Here is a 20,366-nt window from a genome sequence, read left to right as displayed (position 1 = left end):
TCTGTATTTCTGCAAAATATTATAAATTTTGAACAGTAGCAAAATTAAGAATAAAAAAACTTTGTTATTTTCCTTTTCTGACATTAGGAATTAAAAAAAAAAAAAACCTTCTGTTTTACGGTACAAAACATTTCGCTTTTCGGGGGGGGGGGGGGCGGGCCCGTCAGGCCCCCCCTCTGGATACGGCCCTGGCGAGATCACAAACGTCACAAAATCTGTGTTGGCCAATCCGGTCGTGTTTCATGTTTTGATCGTAATGCACGTGACTTTCTCATCACGAAAGTTACGCTTTGATTGGAGTGTCGTTTGCTGCTGAACTAGAACTACCGCGGAGTAACTAGAGTCCCTATATGAAAACGTAGTTTTCAGAGTTGCGACAACAGCTACGCTCGGAAAACGCAACCGGTTACAGGGGGAAGATAGGGTTGCCGCCGAGCTGCAAGATTGGCTCCTTGTTCGCTTTCGAGTTTCGTTACAAAAAATAGTCACAAGCGGGAGCGGAAGAGTGGCTGAAACGGGTTCTGAAGGATGTAAAAGCACGCGGATTCGAAAATGCATGCAGTCAATAAGTGAAACGCTCGATTTTGATTCAAACATTAAAAAAAGACAAAATGGCCCTCTGTTAGCAAAATCAAGAGCAGATTTTTTTCTTAAACCTTATTCTCTTAATACGATCAATTTTAAATTAATCAAAAGATTCCGAGACAACGAAAATTATATTATAATTTTAATTGATTCAAAATGAATGAAAGAATAAAGACTGATTAAGAAAATTAAAATAAATAAATAAGCAACAAATAATGAACATAAAAAATTGCTTGTTTTTGCTATATTAAATTAAGCTTTATAAAGATTTTTGAACATAGAAATATTTCTTGCATTGATATCAAAAGCATTGCTTATTTTTTTTCTATAAAAGGAAAAATATACACTTTTCTGATTTAAATGGAACAAAGTTTAGCATTAGCTTAAAAATTCCGAAAGGAAATATATGCCTAGGATGCCCACCTACGGGGGGGGGGGGGGGCGGTGGGCAGGGGCGGCATTTCAGTATTTCATTTGGGGGGTCGAGTTTCTTAAATATGAATTATACCTCAGTATGGAACAAAACCTATATTGGCTAACAGCAAGTAATCATGATATGGGTTTAGAATTAATAAAATTAGTGTTCAAAAACAATTTAAAATTTATGAAAAAAATTTGTAGGTCATTTTATAATACAATGTTATGATGAAGAGTATCTTCATACTACAGTTTTCATCTTTTAATAAAGTTTTAAAGCTGGATTTTTAAAATATAGAATAAATGGAAATCTTGGTTCCTAATCCAGCAATGCCCAGTGTCATGCTCTTTTTTCAGTAAGTTTTTTTTTCCCTCATTGAGCTTCGAAAATAATCTTCTAACCTCCTGAGACACGAAAATGAATTTTCTCTACTAGATGAACTGATTGGAATAGTTGAAAAATAATTGAAGTAACAAAGTTACGTATGAAAACACACCTTTCACATCTTGCGCCTCGAAATCACCCAGGTAACTTTAAAAATTGTGGTGGTCTTTATTTTTCACCATTGAATAGTCCAGTCTCTAAACAATTCTTCTTGCTTCATGCTATAAATTTTACTCATAATTGAAACATTTTACTTTTTGTTTTCAATATCCAATCCAGATAATATAGAGCCAACAGTACAGGAATACAGAGATAACAATACAGGAAAATATTTATCATCAAATCTTGTGTTAATTTCATTAGAAACTGATCTATTCCTTTTTACAACATGTTAAACCAATGCTTGACTTACATCGTCATGTGCATTTTGGTCGCCTCTTCTAAATTCATTTGTATATTCTTTGCGCCTTTTAAAAATAGTCTTGGAGTAAGAATTGTTTTGAAAAGATCCACACTTGGCTAAAATATACATCTACGCGAAATTTATTAATAGTTTCAAACTGAACAGTTCAAAAATTAAGGTTAGGTGGTTGAAGAAAGCATTGTTCAAAAACGCTCCTCAATAAAAACAAAGCAAATTAAAATTCAAAGAAAGATATGTTAAAGGACATTAGTTTTTTAACTATCGAAAGAGTCGTTCTCCAAAATCTCCGCTTTGAAATTATTGAGAAGGGTTTTTATGGTTTAAAAGGCCATCTTGTGTTGTCTTCTGAAGACCCTCTTGTGTCACTTCGAGATTGCATAGTTAAAGTGCCCCCAGAAAAGATATTTGTTGGTGTAAAATATTTTTTTCAAAAATAGTATGTATTTTTAAGAAGTATCTATGAAAGCATACTATGCATTGCGTAGTTGAAATGTGTTTCTAGCAGAAGAAAGTGATGAACCCTAATAAATTAAACACACTTTGTACGTTGCACCAGAGGAAAAATTTCCACGTACACAAAAAAAAACCGTAATTTATCTGTTTAAAAACAAGCCACACAACATCGTTGAGTTTTCCAGCCAAAACTGCCATTTTTATTTATCGTTCCATGGAACAAGACAAAAACTGCGCCCTCTATAAATTAAAGTAGAAGTTATGAATTAAAGCAGAAGTAATTAAAATAAAACCAAACACACTTAAAATATGACCGTAACAATGAACGGCATTTTCTTGTGAAAATCATGTAGCTGCACCACTGCACGGGCCTCTCATAACCATCGATCTCATAACCATCGTTACAGAGCACACAAGAATGAAATATTTAGCCTATATGAGGAAATTTCGTCTTCAGTTAAAATTAACCGTGATTCTTCAGTATTTTTTTTTTCTGTTCTGAAAAGGCCAGTAAAGGGTCTTGATGAATTTCTAATTAATCATTCAAAAAACCGGAAAACACTTGCTCATGTCTGGAAATGTGTCGAGTTTCATTAACCATTACGGAGAACCAGCATGACTACTTTTTCATAAACATTGATTTGCGATTTGCGCAAATAGAATTGCTCATTTTTTATCATTCCTCTCAAAAAAATTGGGGGTGCAACCGCCCCCCGCTTGACCCCCCTATTTGCCGCCCCTGGCGGTGGGTGCTGTTAGGGGTGTGGCACCCATGTATATGCAAGGGAAAGTTTGAAAGAGTAATAAAAGAAATATGTAGAAGCTTAAAACAAGGTATCCTACCCAGGCCAGGATCTATACATTTTAGGCCTCCCTGCAACAAAATCTGTATAGCCCCTCCCCAGAGGCCATCAGTGTATATTTGTAACGTTAAATAAGTCTTAGTGCCAGGTTTTTTCAATTTTTTTCTTTAATTTCAGAGGCCGTTGGACCCCTTAAGACGTGGGGCACCCCACACTGCGGGGATCCTATCTCGCCCCAACCCACTCCAAAAAAAAAAAAAAAAGAGATTAAGAACCTCTGAATATTTTAATGGTTTAGTGGGCACACCTAGTTAATAGATTAATTTGTATAAAGTTGAAAACTGAAATTATATTAATCAGAGGTCATTTTTATTTGAAACTAGATGCAGATAGAAATATTCAGAAATAAATTGGGAAGTTAAGGGGGGGGGGGGGTGTATTTTGATATATTTTTTCAACATTCTTATATGCATAAGAAACAGATGTCTCCATTATTTTATATTTAGTTCTTGAAAGTATACTATCTATTATTTAAAATTTTCAACAATATTTTTTTACCAAAACAATACTAGAATGAAAGGTAGTTAGATAGTAGACATTTTTTTAATGAAACAAAATTAAAACAATTCAGAGCACCAAAAAAGGACTTGTACTTATTTTGAATTTTATGACAAAGCAAAAACTAAAAATTGAAAACAATTTAGCATGAGGAAAACTCATTTATTTCATGCAAGTTTTCAGATCAATAGCATGATCTTATTGTTGTAATCTTGTTGTTGTTGTAAACAACATAGATCTCTGTTGTTCAATTTACTTTTTGGTGTTATTGTATCTATAAACTTTATTTAAAACACAAAATTTTCAGCATTTTCATTCGAAAAAGAAAACATTAGTTTAATTAAAAACTTCAGTCACTAATGGGCTAATCTTCAAAAAGTGCAACTTTGCTGTCACATGCCTTTTACAGTTAAAACAAAGGAATAATTTATTATTTTTTAATTTCAGCAAAAATATATCCATTTAAATCTGCCGACAGTTTTTTTTTTTTTTTTGTAATAATTTTTATTTCTTCTTCTTTCTTTTTTTTTTTTTTTTGGTTCGCAGCATGTGAATTCTCACCTTCATGTGTTAGAATTTAATTGATTCAAAATAAATAAAGAGATAAAAAAAAGGTAAGAAAATGAAAATAAATAAATGAACGACAGATAATGCACATTAGAAATTGCTTGTTTTTGTTTCGGAAAGGCAAACGTTGTAAAGAGTTTTGAATCTAAAAATATTTCCTGTAACGATCTAAAATGCAATATCACTAATTAAAATGGTTTGCTATTAAAAAAAATGCTAATTAAAATTGCATGTTTAAGTTTACGCTGTACAATTTTCTGATTTAAATGTGATTAAGTTAAACATTAAATTAAAAATTTGAAAGAAAAATATGCAAAGGAAAATTTGAAAGCTCAATACTAGAAATAGGTAGATGGTCAAAACGAGGTAACAGCTCCCCCCCCCCCCCCCCAAAAAAAGAAAGAAAGAATACCAAGAACCTCTAAATATTTTAGTGGTTCAGTAGGCACTCTTGGTTAAAATATTAATTTGAATAAAGTTGAAAATTATTACTTTAATTTGATGTAGATAGAAATATTCAGAAATATATTGAGGAGTTGAGATTGAAAGTTCCTAATTAGTTGTAATTTGAAACATGACTTTTTTTCAACTCATATGAATAAGAAACAAATGTATCTATTGTTATTTATTTATTTCTCTGCATCACATCATGCATCTATTACTTACATTTTGAACAATATTTTCAAATCAAAACAATATTATAAAGAAAAGAAAGTAGACAGTTTCTTAATGAAACAAAGAAAAAAATCATTCCCAGCACCAGTAGAGGACTTGTACTTATTTTCAATGTTTGTGGAAAAGCAATGTTTACATTTAATTTTGACAAATACAACTTAGCATGAAGAAAACTCATTCATTCCATACTAACAGTTCAGGTCATTACCACATTAAGATTACAACAAAAGTCTCTAATGTTCAATTTATTTTTTGATGTGGTTACATCTGTAAACTTTATTACAAACATAGAATTTCTAACATTTTTGCACACACACACACACAAAAAAAAAGAGAAAACAGAGACATTTTTCTCAATGAGGCAATTAAAATCAAATTCAGGGTACCAAAACAGAATTTGTAGTTTTTATAGATTTTGGGGCAAACTATTATTGTCAATAACTGCTTAAGTAACAAAATAAGCAAAGATTAATCTTTGTGTTTTCTGAAATGCAACGTAACTTTAAAATATTCACATGTTCAAAATGTGGTTATTATTATCAAATTTTTAAAAATTCTTTACTCCAAAGTATCATTTCCTAAAACTAATAACTATGGACAAAACACAAGTTTAATCAAAAATGTCAGTCGTTTATAAGCATAGAAAAATAAAGAAAATAAATTTTGTTATAGGCTTTACTCCCATCTACTCAATTAGGGAGTTTCGATTAGACAGGGCAAAATATACTGATGCTTGTAATTTATTTTCTTTTATACTATTTGTGAAGTGAATGTTTGTGAAAAAAAAAAACCCTTGATTGAAATAAATTGAATTTTTGTTCAGATTTTTTCATATAGATTGCAATTCCATTCATTACCCTGTATCATGGATGGATGAATATGACCTATATTCCAACGTGCTGAAAAATGCTTCCAGAATTTAGTCAGAAACAGAGAAGGTGCATTGACAGTCGGAAGTGGACTAAGATAACAGTTGCTACCTATCCTTAACAAAATTAGAGTTATTTGCAGTTATTCAAATCCTGTCCTGTAGTTTAAGTGGGGAGAAAAATCTCTTCTTGAGAGGGGGGGGGGATTTCTGGATAACTACACAAAGAGAATAAGCATCAATGAACTGTTCATTTAATGCTGAAATAAACAAACCTAAATATATCTTTCATAATTTTATGTATACCTGAATTTTTTAGCCTTGCATTGAATACCGAAAAATTTATTAAAAATCTAAATTGAAAACAATATTTTTACATGACAAACAAGCATAAACCTTAACGCATTTGTTTTACAAAACAAATTCAAAACTCTAAATTTAGAGACTCAAAACAGAATTCCAGCTATTTCTCAATTTCTGTTGCAAAACTATTGTTTGTTTTACCTCTTTACATTTCAATATTATTATACAAATGAATGATAATAAATATGATAATAAGCGTGACAAATCAGAAATACAGCACTGTTTGTATGAAGAAGATCAAAATTTCATTTAATTACACTATTCAGCATTTAAACACAGAATTTTTGTTGGTTTGCATGTCATTGCTGAAAGTCCAAAGACCATTTTAGCAACAAATTTCCTGAAGTCATCAGCATAATAAGAGGCATAACAAACATGAATGGCATATTATGTATGGAAGTTCATTATTTTTTTTAAACAACTTCATTTGTTTTGATAAAGCTGTCATGCTACGAAAACTTGGAAAATGATTTCTGGACATTCTTGTAAACTAAATATTGGAGATCATTCTATTATACAATTCTTTAAGCGAACAGTACAATACTATCATGAGTTTTCTAGAACATCTGCATCAGGGCTATAGTTCAGCTAGTAGTTGAGCTTTCTTCAAGTTACAGAATATCTGGAAGAAACTTAAAAAACATTAAGGGCAAATAAATTTAAAAGCAGAAGTAAAACTCTTCAAGTGTGCTAAATCATCAATACGGCTGAACACAAATTGGCAGGAATGTTTTTTTTAAACTAGTTCATAAAATTATAACTGTAAAATAAATAAACACACTTTAATTGAAATAGAGCTGTATTTCAACTACTTTGCATTAAGTGTGTTGTAAAATTTAATTTCAAATAACAGGGTGTGTTTTAAAAACACTTGAAAAAGTAAAACACATATTACAGGGGAATATTTTACATAATTCATCAGTCTCTTTTGACTAGCATAGATTGTTTTTCATTTAATTATGTATATAAAATTATGTACATATTTGTTACTGTGCATCATCTTTGCCTTTAAGAAGAGAAATCAGTTTATGATGACTAAAATAAGTAATGAACGTTCGTGACTCTAAATTTTTTAGGAAATGTGAGAAAACTTGCTTGTTTTTTCTGCACCTCACTTAGGAATATTCACAATAAAATTGTAGAGGGAGGTGGGGCACGTTGGACAAAGGGACATGTTGTACGGGTTCCAATTATTTGAATAATATTAATAGTATTTTTATTTTATTTTTTGATCAACAAATAGCTCCTATGGTCCTACAAATCCTATAATGAAATCACATGGTACAGTTATATTGAACAACATTTTATTCCAGAAAGTGTTATTTTAGCAGTCCTGAGTACTTTTCAGAAAACTATGAATTAATTTTTTTAATGGTTTTAGTCAAGATTGCGGGGAAAAAAAATTGAACTCCTGTCTTAAACTTTTACGTGAATGCCACTACCTCATCAAAGCGCTTACTTGTGATTGTGATTGAAAAAATGTGAGTGCATACTAAAGAAATTAATTATAAACTGTTTTTGTTTGTTTTTAATATATAAATTTAAGTGAAGTAAAAATATAGAGAATGCAATATACTGATGCTTGAATTTAAATTCTTTAAAATAAAGCCACATTTTTTAGTAAATTCATTTATCTATACCTGATATTTCAGCTGGCCACATGAATCAGTTTTAAAAGCCACCACTGTTTTAGAGCATTTGAATTCCCCTTTATTTCAATGTTCTATTTCCTGACAAAAGTATTGATTTTCTAAAGACTTCAACAAATTAAGATAAGCTCTGATAAATTGAATATTTATTTATTTATATATTTATTTTTATGAGTGGTTGAAATGAACTCGGATGCAATTGAATTACTTTTTGAGTGGGTGAGGCAAAATAATGAACATGTAATAAATGAATATAAATAATGAAAGAAAAATTACTTTTAAAGTTGATGCATAATAATAATAATATAAGAAAATAAATAACTCTGATTTAAGGAAGCAGTTACTAAACACTTTACTTTGCATTGGTTGAAAACATCAGATGAATATCAAAATATCCAATATACAGTCGACTCCCGCTACAAAGCGATCCGACTTACGCGAAATGGCTATAACGCGATTTTTTCAACAGTAAAGAATTTTTGAGCTAGCGCGAATTCCTCGGTGAGTAAGTTCTTTTCGTGAACGGACCTTCATCCCTTTAGAATCACTGAGAGCAGAAGTACCCACACTGTACTAGTCTTTAATCGCTTATATAAATAACTACTTCTCATTTTCCATTATTTTTTTTTCATTCTAAATGCGAAATTTAACGAAATATAACGACACCTAGGAGCGCTGCTTTATCTAAAGTTGGTGAAAATAGAAAGAAAAGAGAACGTTTCTGACAATTAAAGAAAAGGTAAAGCTTCTTGAAAAGCTGAAGCTGAACCAAAAAATGCTTCGAAGGGTAGCACAACAATTAGGTATAACGGTATGAGTTAATCTTCTATACGTACAATTAAAGGTCAAGAAAAGGAAATCCATAAAAGTTCACCGACTTACGTAAGGTGTCTTGGAACGGATCCCTCGCGTAAGTCGGGACTCGACTGTATATCAAAATATCGGATATTTTCGAACCCTGATCTTTACAGATAATCTCAAAACCCCACGATGAGTCTTTATTTTAAAATGCAATTATACACTAATTAAAATTTAACTCCACATTAATTGAGATAGAATTATTTTAAAATCATTTTCCCACCAAATATCGAAATTTTTACGAACTTGATGTGGGGTGAGAGCTTCATGTACTTTATTTTTCTGCTGATCTAGAAGAGTAGAATTCTTCTAAAGTTTGATTCCAAGAAACAGGTTGTGTCATAATGACACACGATAGCCGTGAAACATTTTAACTATTCATCAAACACTTTTGAACAGATTGTATTTCTTATTCTTATTTATACATAAAATTATATACATGTGTCCACTGATAATGATCATCTTCTTCCTTCTTAAGAAGAGAAATGATCTGTTTACGACAAATGTACAATATTGATCTCCGTGCTGCCTGAACGCAGTACATGCAACCATACAAAATGAGAAAGGAAGCGAGAAGAGTAATGTCTCACTTTTCTCCCATACCTGAAGGCAAGCAAGCCACTGCTTTCCTTCTAACTGACATTGCTTATCCCCACCACTTTTCATCACACAAAAAGATTGGATCATAACTTCAAAGCCCTTGCATAAAAAGTTTCACTTAAAAAATCTTTGATTCAGCATTTTATCATAAAAGTATTGATACTTCAACATGCAAAACTTTAAATGTAACTAATTTCTGACAAACAAGAGCTGTGGCTGGGAGGACTTTTACAATCTCAAAAGCCCATGATAACGATCCTGATCTCAAAGGTAATTCAACCCTTGTTAAAACTTAATTATGTATCAATCATGGCCATAATTATTTAAAAATCATTTTCTCAATAAAAATAGAAATTTTTACTAACCTGAAGCGGGGTGATAGCATGCACTTTATTCTTCAGGTGATAAAGAAAGAGTAGCATGTAAAGGAAATAACAAGGCAACCTAAAAATTAGTAACCCTAATTAGAGCATAATAAAAACGTACCAACACACTACTTGAAACGAATTTAGAACATCTCAGTTTTCTGTTTATGATGGAACACTCAGAGAGTGACATGCTTGTTGAATAAAAAAGAGTAAATTACCAAAATAACCAAGACTGCCTACAATTCATTAAATTTTTAATAAAATAGTACATTTTAAATTGGCTCGCTCAACCTAAAAAATCGATAAAAACTGCTGTGTGTCAAGCAAGTGTTCTACTTCATATCCACCTCAAACGCTTTTGCAAATTCATGTGGTGACATTAATTTCATAATTGAATTGACATTTTTTTTTACAATTTTTAACTAATAAATATTTGGCAGAAAATGATAACAAATCGTTTTTCCTTAAATCTAAATGTTTTTACAAGATACTGCCAGCAAGCATTGAAAGTTCTATAATTTATAAGCATTTTATTTCCTCTGCATCTCCTTTCAAAAAACAAAAATTTGACACTGTAAATACTTACGTTGCATAAAGAGAAGATTTAACTTGGAGTTTTATAGCTTGAAGGAATATTAAAAACGATACATAAGTCAATTTTTGTCAATGATCGGCAAAAATAAAAGCCCTAACATTAAAACATAAGTTAAAATGGGTTTTAATATCAAGTCACATTTATTTAAAAAAAAAATTCTGCAACATACAGCATTTATAATACAAACCACATGTTAAGACATCCTCACGTACATCACAAGTGTGTGTTTTGTTTACTTCCACTCGTCGCCAAGCACGAAATTGATCGCGCCAAACCGAATACAGAGATCTATCGTTAAAAATATTTAATTTACACAATTTAAACTTTTGCCTTGTCTTAAAGTGTTGTTTTTCAATAACGTTGTGATTGGAATAATCGATTTAACAGGAAAACTAACTATAAAAGACCCAAATAAAGTGTCAGAAGGGAATTTTAGCACACCGGAACACATGTTCTTGATATAATTACGCATTAGGTAAAGAAATAGGAATGGACTCACTCAAGTAAAGCTACATACGTATAATTTGAACATTATAGAACAGTAATATGAGCATTAAAATCTTGGACTCACCTTTAATTTTCCAGATTCTGGGTTTTTCCACAGCACTGTCATACGCTCCATGTTAATCCTACGGGAGAAGAAGAAACACTGCCTCAGGCGGTCTTCGACCAATAGGAAAATGATACCGCGTTGTCGCAACTCTGAAAACTACGTTTTCATATAGGGACTCTAGGAGTAACCACGAGCGTTCGGAAACACAGCTGTTCTACCGGAATTCCTAGAGAAATTCCAAATACGTCATAACCACATCCGGCTAACCACGCGGTGTAACCGGTGGATTATTTCCGAACGCAGCACATAGCACATCAAAACAGTCAAGTGAGAACAATAAGCAATCGTGATTGCTCAAAAAAAAGAAAAAATGTCACTTCCAACATTTCCCTATTGTTGGTATTGAATCCGAAACGCCCACGGCAATATGAGCCACACCTACAGGGGAGAAATATTTCACTCCAGCATTTCTGTACTCTGAACATTTCCCTGTTGTGCAGAAGAAGAACAGTTTTGCTTGTCACCCACAACCGCCGTTTTTTAAATATGATGCTGTTTGTGTGTGTTTGTTTTCGAAAAGTATTTTTTGAACGTGTTTAACTTTTCTCTTGAACTTCTTTAAAGTTTTCAAATTTCATTAAATTTATGTTCGTTGCAGGTAGCTTTTATAATTCATTTCAAAAAATTTTTTTCTCTGTAACATTGTTTTTATGAAAAAATAATGTAGCTTCAATACGAACATTTGTTAATCGTATTTTCAGGGGTAGAAGTCGTCCTATATATCCTATTTTTCCTATATTTTCAAAAAAAAAGCATTAAAAGTGTCCTATATGTCCTATATTTTTAGCAATTGTCCTATATTCCATTAGTTAGGTGTATATATTTTTAGAAAAGGACCTTGGAAAAACCTTTAGGTCACTTGATTCATACTTTCTGTCAAAGCTTGACAACAAACAACTCAAGTTTGTATATAAAAAATTCTTTTTTGGAATCTCTAGCACAACCTGTCTGTTTTAATTTTGTATTAGGTGTCGAGTATTTTTGACAATGTTTAAAATTGTTTTAAGCGAAAGCTTCAATGATCCATATTTTATAACAAGCTTTCCTAACTATTGATGAAGTACTTTGTAAATGAATCGGTACAAAAACCAAAATGTGGGGAAGATTCATTTGATACAAATGTACAAAAAAAAAAAAAAAAAAAGCCATTTTGAAATGCTTAAATTTAGGTAACTATGCAAAGAAAAAAAAAAAGGATGAATAAACTCTCCCTGGATTCAAAATTTGAATTCCTTGAAAAATTGGTTTACGTTATTGTAACGCTATATTTTTAGCAGAATTTATTTTTGAAAATTAAGCTTTTCAGAAATTAAAAAAAAAGAAAAAAAGTTGCATCCTCTTTATTAGAAAGGAATGTTCCAAAGCTACGTCATCTGAAAAATATCTAGGCCATATATTGTGCTAAGTACTAACAAAAAATTCTCTAGGCAAACTAACAGATGGAGTCAAATCTTTACGTACATAATGTTTAATTTTTTGAGGAATGGAGATTTGATGGTGCTTGGAAATCAATTATTCATTTTGGAAAAATGTTTTTGAAATGATAAATATAGTCAGCTTTCTAAATATAAACACTTAGAAGTTTTAGTTGTGAAAGTCATTTTAGTCATTTTGCCTTTTTCTCAGTTTATCATCTGTTGAAAGACATTTTTCTCGTAAACAGAAAGATACTGACATAAGAAAGGTCCTCTTAAACACTGATGCTATAATGAGATTTTTAAGGGAAATTAAGATGCTGTGATTGGGAAAGCATTACCAAAAAAAATCTGTTTTATTACAATTTATTCTCAAAATACGAAATTCAAAAAGTAATGGAAAAATCTTATAAAGAGGCATAACAGTCAGAGGCAAAAGAAAAAGTTGGCGCACCTTCAAAAGAAGAAAAAATAGTGAAACTTAAAGAAAAAATTGATTCTGCACTGATTCATGTAGCAGTCAAGGGATGAATATATATATATATATACATACAGTCGACTCCCGCTACAATGCGCGACTTCTGCGAAATGGTTATAACGCGATTTTTCCCCCCGGTAAAGAATTTTATTCCTAACGCGAGTTCTTCACACGCGACACGAAAATTTTCCGAAGGGAATCGCGGTTTTTTCGTGAATTGAAGTTCATCCCTTTGGCATCACTGAGAGTGGAAGTTCCCACACCGTACTAGTTTAAACATCGCTTATACAAATAACTACTCCTCATTTTCCATTTATTTTTTTCATTCTATATGGGGAAAGTTGATGAAATATAATGACACCTAATAGACCTCAAGGTTCAGAAAATTTTCAAGTGGCCAATGGCCACTAGGCTCAAAAAGCTTGGTGGCCACCAGTTTTACCGGGTTTCAAAAACAGCGCTGTAGTACAAGAATGGGGGTGGGGGAAAGGGGGATTTCGACTTGTATTTTTTGAAACAAATATTGTGAAAGTGATGCTAAAGGAATGCTAACAAGAAATATAAATTATATTAATCATGGAAACATAAGAGGCATAGGATGAAGGTTGGGAGCTCCTGAAGCAAATGGTTCATTCCACCCATTTTAAAGTTTCATAAAAAAAAATCATTAAGCCAAAAATAAAGTAGTGTACACAGTACCATGGTCCCACAGTGAAAAAAAAAATTTTTGGCATAAAAATATTTAACTACAGACCTCCTCCAGTAATATACAATTTGGCATTTACCAAGAATATATTTCCAAAAAAAAAAATCATTCTTTTTGCATTATTTGAACTAAGAGTATGACCAAACATGCCGACTACGTTCAATACGCAGCGTCGCCATGTTAGGATGACCATGAAGGGAAAACAATCAAAGGACTGGCTATTTGGCTTATATTTTAATCTGATGCAATTGAAGATTAAAAAATTACAACTGTTATTCGAATAAATAGAAACTAGCCCCCGTTGTTTAAACGTTTTTCAATGGAACGTATTCCTAATCGATCGCGAGTATTACTGTCCACATCACAGCAGAAATATAAGATATAGTTTATAGAAATATATTTTTTTATTTCTTTTTTTAATGATGTTGGATTTATAATGAAATACAGGATTTATGGGAAAACATGGAACTTTGACTATGGCAAAGGAATGATAAAACAGGGTGCGGGGGGCTTTGTGCAGTCAAAAACAAGTTGCCTTTTTAAGTTTTAAATTAATTAATGTTTTTTTAAAGAGCCAAAATTTGCATAATATTTTCATACTTTCAGAGCAAGATTTAAAGCAAAACATAAAACTGTTTTAGAAAAAGAATTTGAAAAAAGTACAGGGTTCATATACTTTTGGTTAAAAAAAATTCCCTTACTTTTCCAGGTTATTTTTTTAGAAAATTCCAGGTTACTCGCTTCACTCAAAATTAAATTTAAGTAACAATATTTTCAAAATAGTCAAAATTGTTCAAAGTAGCAATGTGTAAGAACTGAAACTTTTCCACTTGTAAAAAAAAAAAAAAAAAACTTGGTTTTTTAAAAAAAAATTTCTGTCACAAGTTTAAAATAATAAAAAAAAAAACATTTCGTTAAAAATTGTTTTCATTTGTTAACTATTTGTTAAAAACAATGTACTTTCAACTTATTTTAACGTTTCTCTGATGCCACATGTCATGCATATTAGCATTTTGCTGTAATCAGCAGCAATCTTTCTCCGCTTTTGGTTTACGATTCCTTTTATTTTCCTATTAGTATGTAACACAAAACATATTGAGCAAAGTACAAAGCTATTTTTCAGTATAAATATGATTAACTTGTTGCATCGATGGGCATACCATACAATGCATTCTATCAAAAGTCAACATCCGTCAATCATAAGCCAATGCCAATAATCAGTTTTTTTTTTCCTTTTGCATATAAAGGATGCTTGCATTAAAATTAAAAATTTTCTTTTTTGCACATTTACTTTCAATAAACATTGCTTTCAATAGACATTGAGATAAACATCTAATTATGTTTTTGTAAATTTTTGTTTATTTCCATCTCGCAAATGACCAAATATGGCGACTAAGTAAAAAATTTAAGACAATGAGTAGATTTTTGAATTTGTAGCATAAAAGTAGTTACAAATAATAATTTATCCTTAAAAAACTACAATTATAAGACAAAATAGTCAGTTTTTAGCACATAAGCATCTAAATCAATTAGAATAAAAAAAAATTCTGGAGATAAAATTTTGCATTTTTCTAGAAAATAATTATGAATTACCCGGAAAAAAGGGCACATTTTGCGTTGCTATCAATAGTTTGCATTGCAATAAATATCCAATGCTATTTTCGGAAACTTAGGCACTTAAAAGGTTTTGTGTACTGCCATCTTTGGAATGACCAAATATGGCGGCTACGACAAAAATTAAGAAATAATTTTTTGAATTTGTAGCATGAAAACAATTTAAAAATAATAAATCTTCATGAAACTACACTTCAGTTGAAATGTTTTTAGCACATTTGCGTCCAAGGCAATGAGGATAAGATTAAGTTTTAAGAACAAAAATTTTCATTTCTCAAGAAAATTACATATTTAAAATAAAAAATAAAAAATAAAAAACAACTTGTAGCACATTTTGCGTTGTTTTCATTAGTTTACAGTTAAAGAAAACATCCAATTCTGCTTTGTTTTTGGAATCTTAGGTATTTAAGCATCGTGTCTACTTCCATCTTATGAATGACCGAACATGGCGACTACGTTTCATTCGTAGCCGAAAAGACTTTTCGATTAAAAAACGATTTTCTCAATTGACCCTACCGTCCACAGGCTTGTGCTTTAGAAGAAGGAAAATGTTCTTCTCCCGTTAAATTTGTGCATAATTCCTGTTCACCCTAGGAAATTTTTTCTTTGGAACTATTGAGGGGCAAAAATGGCGTCCGCGGAATTTTTTTTTTTGGTTCGCCTTTTTTATTTTATTGCCAGCGTCATTTTGCCTCAAAACTTTTTACATTTTTTTTTTCAGGAAACATCGATAAAAACGAAGATTAGAACTCAAGGTTCAAAATTCCCTGGAAAAAATTTTTTTGGGGGCAAAATTTGAAGTTTTCCTGACTTTTCCCAGACAATTCCAGGTTTTCCTGGAGCGTACGAACCCTGTAATTTAATAACCATATTTTCCTGTGTATTATCGGCGGGCGGCCTATAATCTGCAGGTTCTAAAATGGGCCTGAAGAAAAAAAAAGTTTTGTATAATCCCAGGTGTATAATACGATGTAAAAAAATAAAGTTTGAATTTAATATACCATTTGAGCAACTAAACTAAAAACGTGAAAAGGTAATTACTTTGAAGGCATAATCAAAATTTATCTAAAATATAATATAAAATATAATGATTTCTTCTTGAAATCATGATTATAGTACGCTAATTACTTGAAAAACAGTCAAGACAAAGGAGCAAACGCTCTGATCTTGTGCAAATGGCTTCCTAATTCACTGTATTTTTGCTTATTTTACATTGCCTGAATCGCGTAAGAGGAACATTCAAGCAACGTAAAATAACCAACATTCAGGCAGGCAGTGAGAAAGGACATGCAAGCTTTGTAAAATAAACAACATTCAGTCGGAGTACGGTCTCTATCGGTGAATCCTTATTGTACTGAGGCATCTGTGGTGTGGAATTCTTTTCTTGGGATCTAAAATAAAAATAACCCCCAAAAAAGTTGGCGACTGTAGAGATTTTTTGGGGTCGCCAATTTTGAAAACTGAGTCGCCACGTGGCGAGTGGCGACCGTAAATCTTGACCTTTAACACCTAAGAGCGCTTTTTTATTTAAAGTTTGTAACGATGTAAGGAAAAAGAGAAAGTTTCTGACAATTAAAGAAAAGCTAAAGATTATGTGCTTGAACAACTATAAAATGCGTGAAAGGTAGGACGACAATTAGGTATGGGTGTATTTTCCATATCAACAATTAAAAATCAAGAAAAGAAAATCCGTATAAGTTCACCGAGTAGTTTCTTAGCAAAATGCAAATTGTGAAAATGGAAGCTGCTCTTGCATTGTGAATTTAAGAGGCCGCATCAGACAGATTCCGGTTTTCGAATCCCTATGTTAACCTACGGGGCAGAATGTCTTCTCATTCTTGCGATAGCTCATCGGGAAATTGAGATTTTCAAACTTTTCTTTTTTTGACTTAATCTGTGACGACTATAGAATGCTTATATTTTTACGGTTTTTCATTAAAATAATTCAAAAAATTTTTATACAAACTTGAAGTTGAACTTTGAGAAAAGGTGAATTTTTGACAAACCAGGAGGAGTATTCGGATTTTTAAAAAAATAGAAGCATAGCGTATAATCTCAGCTTTCTAAAGATGTTAAAATATTTTCGATAGCTTTAATTGAACAACAGTAATCAAATGAATGGTGAGCCTATTCCAATTCTCAAATTAGATAAGATCACTTGCATAGAGATTCGCCTCTATGCAAGTGATTTATGGCCTTTTCGGGGAAACGGTCAGCACCCCACTTGTGGGCGTGTTTCTTCTCCACCTGCTGTCCACAGATCGACTCCTAAATAGCTGTCTGGAAAGCATTTTTTTCCTTCGCTTGAGAATTGTGAGGAAATAACCTGGCAAAAATGACGCTCTTAAATAATTTTAATTTTACTTATTTTTTAAAAAATAATTGTGGGTTTTTTTTTTGTAAAATTATGTATATAAACACAAAATTTAAGCTTTAAAAGTATTTAAATCACGATTTGCATGCAGTTGTAAATCTTTGGGGGGGATTAAGAGTTTACGTGCTTCTCTCGACAGGATAAAATAAATTGAACTCACCCATTAAATAGATGTTAATAAATTTTGTCACAATGTAACTATATATATATTTTTTAATTATTACATAATATAAAAATTAAAGAATATTTGAATATACCTAGAAGAAAATTTGAACTTACCCTTATCACTTTTGTTTGCTTTTCGAGTATTATTGGAATTTAAGGACAGTGCGAAAAAAGATATGTAACTCAATGGTTTTAAACCTAAGGGTATATATTATCGCGATTTGTCTATTACTTCTTTTTTCATTGAATTAGTAATTAACATAAAATGACACATTTATGATCAGTAGCGGATTTTAGGGGTGAAGCAGCCCCCCCCCCCCAAAAGGGATAGATTAATTTAACTATTTTATTAATTATTTTTAATTGAATTGTTTTTTGCATTTTTTATATAGGTTATTAACATGAAACACACACAGCATATTTCGAATAAAAGCATTCTTGTTTGCTAAAGAAGTAATACTGGAGTCAGAGGCACAGAGTGGCAAAATACATTTGGTTTCGAATTCTAGGGAACGTATTATCGCCATTCGTCTACTAATTCTTCTTTTATGGAATCAATAATCAACATTTCTAAAAAAATGTGTAGGTTCACCTAAAAAAGTCATTTTGATCCAGGCAGCTATTTGCCAAATAATAGATTTCTTTTTCAGCTCATAAAAAGTGCAAAATGATAGAAATCACATGTTGGAAGTTTCTTGGAAAAATCATGATTATTAATGGAAACGGCATGTAGTATCAATATGTTATCTCAACTGTGTCATGACTTTAAAAACAAATCAGAAACTGCTTTGAAATTCACACAGAAATAGTTTCTGAATTCTTCAATAAAACTTATGTTTTATGAAGTTATGATTTTCTTACTCAAATAATATTTTGTAGTTAAAATATAAATTAATTTATAAAATCTCAAATGAGGGATGAGCTTATTTAATAACATTGCCTTCAAAGTTCCTAATTAAAACCGCTCATTGTATAGCATCTCGGTGCAGTGGTTGGAAGTAGCGTGCTACAAGTAGCGACGCTACTGTAGCAGCTACATTTTTTAGTAATTTGTAGTGCAGCGCACTATTTTTTTTAAAAAGTAGTGTAGTAAGTAGTTAACTACAAAAAAATAATAGTTTGTAGCGATTTCTGGAAACTACTTTTAAATAAACGGGAAAAAAAATCAAGGTTCAAACGAATTTAAACTGGCGCAAATTTTACACAAGTTCATCAGCGGATGCAATAAGAAATAAGACTCATAAAAATACCAGCTGACCCCAGGCATTTCATTTTGACGCCATTAGTTTGTTTGCCGTCGTAATTGTCATATTTCACCAATTTTTATTTTGAAAAAAGCACTTATTTTCGCGAAAATGAAGATATCGATGATTTCACGAGCAGAAAATTTAGTGAATTTTATATGAACAGACCGAAGATTGAAAAAAAAAAAAAAAAAATAGTGAGGCTTAAATTTTCGACAGTATTCACCAAATAAAAAGAAGCTACTGAAAATGTTATAGAAAAGGATGAAATTGAACTGTTCTGGAGGACTTACAATAAATACGAGAATTACAGTGTATGATATTGGACATTTTTATTAGTGTCTTCTGATGAGCTAATTTATCAATCTTTTTTTGTTCAATCCTCTAACGGTGTGTGTATTAGGGTGCCCCCCCCCAAAAAAAAAAAAAAAAAAAAAAAATCGAAATTTAATTTTTCAAGTCGCACACTCTTATATTTTATCCTTTTACGTCAAAAAAAAAATCATATAATTTGAACAACGGCAACAAGTGCCGATTATGTCTGAAAGTGTGAACCAGCATTTGTGAATGCTAAGCCAAATTAAAATATAACGTTTTTTTATAAACTCAAAATTTCTGTTGATAAAACGTTGCTCCTATACCCCATATACGCAGCACAAAAACATTTATTCAAATTAAAAACCATTTAGATATCCCACACGTGGCCTAACATTTATAATTTTCTTCAAAAAATTCAAAATTTTTTGATACATATTTTCAGAAATGTAAGATTTTACGAAATTATGAAGCTGAAAAATATAAACAGTAAAGTAGAAAAGTAGGTAATTAGCGTTAAATAGAAATTTTTGTTTTCCTGCGATTTTTAAGTCTCCCACATAGTACTCTAAGATATGGATTTTTTCCAGGTTGAGTTGAATTTTTCATTTAAAATATATTATTCTTTTATTATTCGTTTGTAATTGTTGATCTGTAAATGTGTTCGCCAGTAATTTTTAAACTTGATATATTCTATTTAAATCTTACTACTATTATATATGCGAAAGTTTGTCTGTATGGATGTATGGATGCATGAATGTTTGTTACTCTTTCACGCAAAAACTACTGAACGGATTTCGATGAAACTTTACAATAATATAGCTTATGCATCAGAATAACACATAGGGTAGTTTTCGTCCCGTTATGGGGGGCAAAACCCCCCTTAGGGGAGCAATAAAATACAATTTTCGTATAAATTCTCTAATATGGGGATGAAAAGATACTTGCTCATATTTACATTATATATTCATCGAAAGCTCTGATTTTTCTGCTGAAGATGGCACTTATTCGAAATTTCTAAGTAGAATAAAAAACGAGTTATGAACTTTTTAGTTCCATGTTCGAAGGCTTTCCTAAACTCAATACAGTATTTAGTGCATCATCTCAACTCCCTGTCGATAGCGACTATTGTTGTATTGTTGACTATCTTTGCTTTTCGTGACTGTTCAAGGCTTTTCTCTAGTCAAATCTTGAAGTAAGATTTTTGCACAAGATTGGCAAATAATACATGATTTGGCTGATCATTTTCCATTTAAACGGAACTTTAATGTAAT

At 31.3% G+C, this 20,366-nt stretch overlaps 1 protein-coding gene across 1 annotated transcript in view; it reads left to right on the top strand.

The window, feature by feature from the left end:
• Nucleotides 1–11,294: 11,294 nt before the first annotated feature.
• Nucleotides 11,295–20,366, top strand: part of LOC129234083 (kinesin-like protein KIFC1) — a gene marked incomplete at its 3' end in the record, with an annotated part of 48,318 nt that continues 39,246 nt past the window's right edge. Inside the window, exon 1 of the mRNA XM_054867974.1 lies at nt 11,295–11,379. The remainder of the gene's footprint in view (nt 11,380–20,366) is intronic.

This window comes from Uloborus diversus, unplaced genomic scaffold, assembly GCF_026930045.1.
Source record: "Uloborus diversus isolate 005 unplaced genomic scaffold, Udiv.v.3.1 scaffold_986, whole genome shotgun sequence".
Lineage (NCBI taxonomy): Eukaryota > Metazoa > Arthropoda > Arachnida > Araneae > Uloboridae > Uloborus > Uloborus diversus.
The sequence above is the reverse complement of the archived record's forward strand: the minus strand, read 5'-3'. Positions and strand labels throughout refer to the sequence as shown.